Here is a 7,975-nt window from a genome sequence, read left to right as displayed (position 1 = left end):
AAGAAAGGCATTTCAGGAGAGATCATTGCTGTTTCCTGGAGGTGACTTCTTCCTAGGAGTACCTTTCGAACAGCACTGAGAGGCACTTCTCCACTCAGTGTGCAATGAACTCCTGCACCTTGCTCCCACAGGCGCTGTGGTGGCAGAGAGTGTCAGCAGGCTGAGAATAAGACTAGACAAATTTGTGGAAAGCGGGTCTATGAAAAGCTACAAAAAAGTGTTAGAGATGGATGTACCCTCTAACAACCCTAATTCAGCAGCTGTAGATGCTGGGGGAATACTTGGGAGAATGGGCTGCAGGACGTGGCCAAAGTTGTGGATTATATCTAAGTAGCACCTCCTAGTGCCACTGCTGCAGGCAGAACAGCAGATGGACCACTGGGCTGACCCCGTAGGGTATTTCTTATTTTTATATGCAATGAATTGGTCCACAGAAAACAGCAAAGCAAAAGCACAGCAACATAAAGACACTCAAGGTGATCAGGAGGGAACGAAAAGCCATCCGTATGTAAAAGGCTTTTGAACCACAACTTGTCAAAGAATGCTTATTTCCATTAATGCCAGCATAGCTGAGCAAAAAGACAGAACATTTCTTCTCAAACGTACGCAAACAGGACTGTGTTTTTCTAATCCTGTGCTACAAAGAGCTTTATGTTAGCATATGGTGCTGAAATTCAGTCTGTGAGGTGCAAAATAAAATTCACTGCCTGACATTTTTTTTTAAAAAGGCCCTCTAGTCCTTTTATCTCTGGAGAAATGCACACTAGCCAAATATACTTACAGACAGTCCAGTTAACCTAATGGGATAGAAATTATCTCAATAATCTAAATAATAAAAAAAAAAAAAGAAAAAAAAAAGCTTTCCAAACAGTGCACTGTCAAAAAATACTTTTTTTTTTTTTAAGTAGGAAAGTATTCTTAATATTTAAAACCAGTACTACACTTATATTTTGCCTTTTTTTTGGCATTTCATTTATCACCTTGCTTTCATTGCTGAGCTTCAACTACAGCCAATGCCTGGTTTTACAATAGTGGGTTGCTGGAGTAAGAGAAAGGGGAGGTAACATAAGGGGAGCTGCCAGCCCATACACCACAGCAGCTGCAGAGATTGTAAGGGCGTGTGCAAAACCCACCTGGTGAATCTGGGAAGCAGACACTCCGGGCAAGAAAAATGAAAGTAGTGAAACCAATCTTCACAAAACTTAGAGCAGTTACTTTGAGTGTGGGGAAAATGAACCATTTAATTTTAAAAATTCAGGAGAACTGAGAGTTTCCTGAAGTGTAGATCTGTTCACTGTCCATGTGTCTAAAAAGTAATTTTTGAAAAGTTTGTGGGGCTGATTACTGTATCTTCCTAAATACAAAAGTTAACATTTCAAGAAACAGCATTTTTTAATATTTTCTTTAAAAAAAAAAGTAAAATTGTCCAAAAAGACAATTTCAAGTGCTCTTGAAAAATATATTGTGCCTAATTTAGAGGGTAAATTCAATCATTAAGCAATGAAATCTTTTATTTGTGGCTATGATGCACAGTCTTAGCTAAGGGGAATCACTAGGACTGTTAGTCTGATTAAGGCTACCTAAAACTTATGCTTCATTTAAGGCTGTCGATTCATATTTTTCAAAGCCCCCATATTTGATAGTAGACAATGTTGAAATTGATTAAGGAATAATGAAATAAACAATGTAGGTCAAATACATTTTAAAGGTCTGGGTAGCTGAAAAGTCAAAACAGCAGTACCACTTACATTCTTTTTTCAAAACTTACCTTCATTTTAATGCATGTTAAATCCTGGATACCCATGCATCGTTTGAGCTGAGAAGCGGGGGGGGGGGGTTGTCAGCACTGGAGAATGTCTTGATTTAAGACTATAATGAGAAACTGATTTGAGAGACTTCCCTCTTCGCAAGACACCACCTCAGAAAAGCCCATTTCTGCTGCTACTTCCTGCTATGGGACCGAAGCACACCTCTCAATACGCAAACACTGACTGGAACCTTAGCCAAGTTCTTCAAAATACCTTGACAGCAATGAACCTCTGGATGCCTAACTCAGTGGTCAGAGCTGTTGCTATTTTTTCTCTCTTTTCATACAGATGAGAAAGATTTCAAAACATTTTACATATTGTAATGAGCTTTTATCTTTTAAGAAAAAGACAGTTCGGAGGAGAAATTAAATCATGTGGTGCAAGTGGTGGCTATGAAAGCAAAATCTCAGAAAGATCATACCCTACCTGCCATTGTTCTCCTGTTTTTTTGGTTGCTAATAAGCATCTTTCACTGCACGCCAAGTTAAAAAAAAAAAAAACAAAAAAAACAAAAAAAAAAACAAAAAACCAAAAACCCCAAAACCACAAACTAGACAGATAACCAAATGTCCCAGAACTAATGGAGGAAAAAGAACAAATACATTTTGAACGGGTATCACTGTCTGTTTTACTCTCCATATCTGAAGTTTCGCCCAGCCTAGCCTCTGAAATTGTCCTACTTTTACCTTGTATACTTTGTAAATGGGGTTAGTTTGCAGTTATCACCTATGCAATTGCAAGCCATACTGGCATGTTATGAGTGGAATTCTGGGGGGTTTGACTGCCTTGATAATAAGTGAGTTTGAAAGCAACTTACCACTTTATTGATACAAGCTGACATTTTGCATTCCAGCTTTCCACTTTAAGCTGAATTTGGAGGGGGAATAATGGATAAAATTGTTCAGTTCTTTCTGGGAACGTGGTTTGGAACAGATATGCCTCTTCATTCATGTTAAAAAGTATATTCACTGAGAATCTGACCCCAGGTTTTGGTGCAAAAATGAGCCTAAGGTGTCAAGAATGCATTATTTACTGCCTTTTAGAAGATTCCCAAATTCGGACAAGCTATTATCCTCTTAAAAGTCTTATTTCACAAGCACTGCTACAAAGGGCTGAAGACATCAAGGAATACATTTTCTTTCATTTACTAACTGGTGTGCTCCCCTCCAGAGCATAGAAACTGGCTTTTCTGCTTTGCTTTTCTCCATCTTTAGCTACTGGGCACACAGCAGAGAAATGCTGACAAAGAATGGATCCCACCTCTCCCCCTCGCTTTGATGGCTTATTAGGTGAAGTAGTAGAGACCTAAAGACCTTCATCGTCATCCCAGGCAGAGGTTGCTACAGTTACGTACAGAAACACTTTTATTCTTTCAGTATGTATGTTAAAAATACATGTTAAAAAAAAACAACCAACCAAAAAAAACCCCAACCAAAGAGATGTCATACAAAAGCCCAAAGGGATGTTTCAATTTCTTACTATTAAATCCTTAAAACCTGCTGCTTTGCATATTGGGTACATACCATGTGCCTCTTTCTTTTAATAATATATTTTTTGCTATGGTTACTGTAACTGCTTTATATCCACATTTCCCTTATACATAGATTCAATAAGTTCATCTTGGTTTTAGATTACAAAAGAATGTAGTTAGGTCCATGTGTTATTTTATTGTTAGCACTAGATAATGTAATTATACAACATAAGGCCAAGCCAACAGCCTTTACCCCTGTTTTGAAGTTTATCAGACATGAGCTTAAGGTGGGTGTGTACAAAACCCCCATACTTTTCTAACAATGGACAAGATGAAGGGAGGTAAATGATTCTTGAGAACTTCGACTATATTTAGAAGTATGCTGTGTTTAAGTGAGAGGAGTGTGACTTGGAATCTCAAATCCAATGGTAATCATAGTAAACCTGACCGCAGGCCCAGTACTTCATATTTAAAATGTAGAAAACTGATTTTCCCATTGTGTCTTCTGCTTATTAGCAAAACATGTAAATTTTATCTGGTTTAAGTGTGGTTTGTACATTGAATTGATGGTAGCACATCAGTAATTGCAGCATGTTTGTTCTGGTTTTCTCACATCAATAAAATACTACCATTGCTGACTTCAGAGAAAAGCCATTCATTACCTGGTGGTATGTTTTCTGGAGTTTTCTTATAATCTAAAATAACTAAAGATTAAAAGGAAGAAAGCTACTCCTCATGGATTTTTTTTTTTTTTTTAAAATTTTCACACATTGTTAATTTATTCAGAAAAGCAAGAATGGTAGGAATTCAACACTTTTTTCCATCCTTAGTAGGCTCTCACACTGAACAGAATAATAGTTCCAGTTCATCAAAGTGCTGCGTTGGAACAACATATGGAGTTGGGCTGATCAAAATGGCGTGTCGTATAATTAAAAATATCCGTAAAGCCAATGCACTGTGCAGTACTTCACCCAGGGTTTAGTTGCCTGTAAAAAGAAATGACTGCTAACAATACATAAAGCCAGCACTCTAATCAAAGCTTGGTACTTAGCAGTCATTTCTTTCGTACTCATCTGAACCCTGTGTTCAGTTAGTTCCAGCAAAGTCCCATGCGTGTGACTAAGGGACATGGGTTTTTCCTTCTCACATTTCCTCGAAGTCTAGTTTGTTGTGTTAGCATAACTAGTGTTTGTAATCATGTGCTGGGGGCATTTGGGGTGCCCTTCAGTTCCACCTTTGTTTACATCAAGAGAGGAAGAGGGGAAAATCTCATCTGTTTCTTTGCGCTGATGTGAAAATGAAGTTTCAGAGATTTGGTCTGTTGAAAATGAAATGTTTCACTGCAAAGGGGTAGTGAGGCAGGCTTGAAGGATATCAGTAAGGTAAAGAGAGTGTCCTGAAAGTGATATGTGCTTGTTAGCAGAAGGGAGTTTTGACATCATCATTTTCTACTGCAATGACTAAATTACCACCATGTGGGTCTCTTAATCCTGTTTTGAAGCTGATCTCATGTTTCTGTTTCACATAATAGGGATTGCAGCTGCACATGTGGCCTTCTACTCTGCATCTGCAGTCTCAAAATGTAACATCTGTTTTGTTGTGGATTACTTTTGTAACACTTTTCAAACTAGATAAGTGCATATGTACATATATCAATACAAGGCTTGCCAGAGAAAGTAATTTCTTGGAGAAGATGTCCCTTTACTTTACAAAAGTTATCAGCTACAGCAAATAGCCATCTATTGACAGTGAAAGTAAACTTCAGATAAAATGCCTCTGTTCTAGTTTCTCTGTTTTTCTACATCTGTACAGGTTAATATCAGTTACAGTCAAATCCTACATGCAGAGATTTATGAGATGGCAATGTGCAGGTTTGGGGTACGCTGACTGCATCAGGGTGGGAATGAGCCCTATAAAGGAGTGCAATACTCTATAGACATGCTTGTTCTCAGCTAATCAGGAGGGATCAATGAAAGGTTTGAATTAAAAAGGTAGTGCTGATAGTATTGTGATTACAAATCCGTTAGACTAAATCAGACCCATTTAACACCTACTGTAGGATATGCACTACTTTTAATAGGGGAGAGAAAGAAGAGGAAAAGATGGCAAAAAACAGAGCCCTAATCTTTTCTGAGTGAGGAATTGAGGCATGGAGAGACTATACATGTTTTCCAAATCACACCAGAAATAGTTGAAATAGCTAGGAATTGTCACTATTCTGAAATTTCCATTTTAAACTTTGTGAACTACTGTGCTGGTTTTGGCTGGGATAGAGTTAATTTTCTTCATAGTAGCTAGTAACAGGCTATGTTTTGGATTTGTGCTGAAAACAGTGTTGATTGAAAACACAGGGATGTTTTCGTTACTGCTGAGCAGTGCTTGCACAGAGTCAAGGCCTTTTCTGCTTCTCACCCCACCCCACCAGCGAGGAGGCTGGGGGTGCACGAGAAGTTGGGAGGGGACACAGCCGGGACAGCTGACCCCAACTGACCAAAGGGATATCCCGCACCATATGACGTCATGCTCAGCATATAAAGCTGGGGGAAGAAGAAGGAAGGGGGGACATTCAGAGTGATGGTGTTCGTCTTCCCAAGTCACCGTTACGCGTGATGAAGCCCTGCTGTCCTGGAGATGGCTGAACACCTGCCTGCCCATGAGAAGCAGTGAATGAATTCCTTGTTCTGCTTTGCTTGCGTGCGCGGCTTTTGCTTTCCCTGTGAAACTGTCTTTATCTCAACCCACGAGTTTTCTCACTTTTACCCTTCCGATTCTCTCCCCCTTCCCACTGCGGGGGGAGTGAGTGAGCGGCTGGGTGGTGCTTGGTTGCCGGCTGGGGTTAAACCATGACAACTACATAGAAAAATTCAGAACACTGATCAGGAGCTGATATCTCATTATGCATACAAATTCCTCTGGGGTGATGGTGAGATCAGTGATGAATCACAGGAATTGTGATGACAAGCAGCCTAAGAGACTAAGGCTTGAAATAGTAACTTAGCGTGAAAACATTAGATATGCATCCTGAATATTTCTAGGAAGAGACCCTGCTGTTTTATAAAAGATAAGTTATATTTCATAACCATTACCCTTCTTTCAAGGCAACTGGTGAAACATAGCCTAACACAGAGAAAATTTCTAGACACTTAAGAGCATATATATTGGCATCTAATTACTAATTTATGCAAACATTCCTGATCAGATACTCAAGCACTGACAACAGAATGCTTAATATATATACTTTATCAGCTGCAAACTTGTGGAATCAAATAAGAGACTAACAACGCATGTCATGTTAGCCTTTATTTATGCTTAGCTCTTAAAGTCGGTTTGAATTACTTGATGTTTGTTGTGCCTTAAACAGCAACTCTGCATGGTCACAGGTGTGTGATGTGCCCATTTCTGTATCGGAACTGCTAAGATCCCTGTATATGACTGTATATCTCAAGGAGGCAGAGACCTCAATGCCGCCTTTAATTCTGTTTATCACTCGGCTTTCCCAGTTGACAGGATGAAAATGAGCTACTAACCCATCGCATCAGTCTAGAGTATCTTCCTGCTAGACCCGTACTCCATTCCCGCAGGACTTTAGCAGCTACCTGGAGTGCATAGCGTATGGACAGAGGACGAATGAGGGAACAGACCCTGCTGGGAGGAGGCAGGTAGGGAAGGCCTTAAGCTACATGCTCAGTTTTTTTCTTAGTCAAAAGTCTGGGGATGGGATTAATCCTCAGTTCGGGTTTCTACAGTTTAGGACTAGGATTCAGACACCTGCAAACTGGCATCTACAAGGAGCTAGTTGTCCAGGTTTCCATTACAGCTAATGGAGATCTAGCTAAAGTAATGAGTGAACTACAGAGAGGGAGAAGGGGTTGGGCCGGGAGGAGAAGACTCATCTCACCTTCAGGTAGACCCATACAGTAACCTTGATAAATCAAACTGTAAGCTGCATTGATTAGATCTCTGCTCATTACAGTTGAATTTCAGACCCCTAAAGTTGTTACAAATGCAATCCCTGCTCCCCCTGTTTGGATAAAACCTTTAAAAATGGGCAGATTGAAAAAAGCAATGGACTCTGAATAAAAAACATTTTTTTCTTTCCACTCCTTTCATGGAGCACTGTTAATTTCTCTCCATGCTTCCTCTATACAATTCATTTAGGAATGTTCTTCAGAATGGTTCATTCTGTTTTCCTTCCCAGTGGGTATCCAGAAAACATTTCAGGTGCTCAGAAACAATCTTTGTCCTTATAACATCTTTAAACTTCAAGTCTTAATTTTCATTCTTCCACCATTAAGAGCTAGGACTGGCTCTGGCAAAGCTTCTATTGATTCACAAATCATTATTAAAAAGACTGCTTCCTATCTAGATTACTGAAGATTTTGTAAAGTGCTGCCTTCTGCATCCTCCGTCTGATTCTTTCAACTCACAAACCGGTATTTGATAAGGAGTCTTCTAGTGCTACCATGGGGCACTCTTTGCCTAGCCAAGAAAGACAACATATAGGTGCAGATGACGTGCTTAGTGAAGACAAGCATATCCATGTCCTTTATACAGCCAAATCTGGAGGGGAAAAATGTGTATTTATCTGCCTGCTATAACCATCATTTTTGGAAGAACTTTCTCACCCTCGTGACACGCCTCCCCTACCAAACTCTAGTTGCCCAAGATCATAATAGCGAAGAGCAGCATTTACCAC

The sequence above is a fragment of the Aptenodytes patagonicus genome, chromosome 1 (genome assembly GCF_965638725.1).
Source record: "Aptenodytes patagonicus chromosome 1, bAptPat1.pri.cur, whole genome shotgun sequence".
Classification (NCBI taxonomy): Eukaryota; Metazoa; Chordata; class Aves; order Sphenisciformes; family Spheniscidae; genus Aptenodytes; species Aptenodytes patagonicus.
This window is presented reverse-complemented; position numbering follows the sequence as displayed.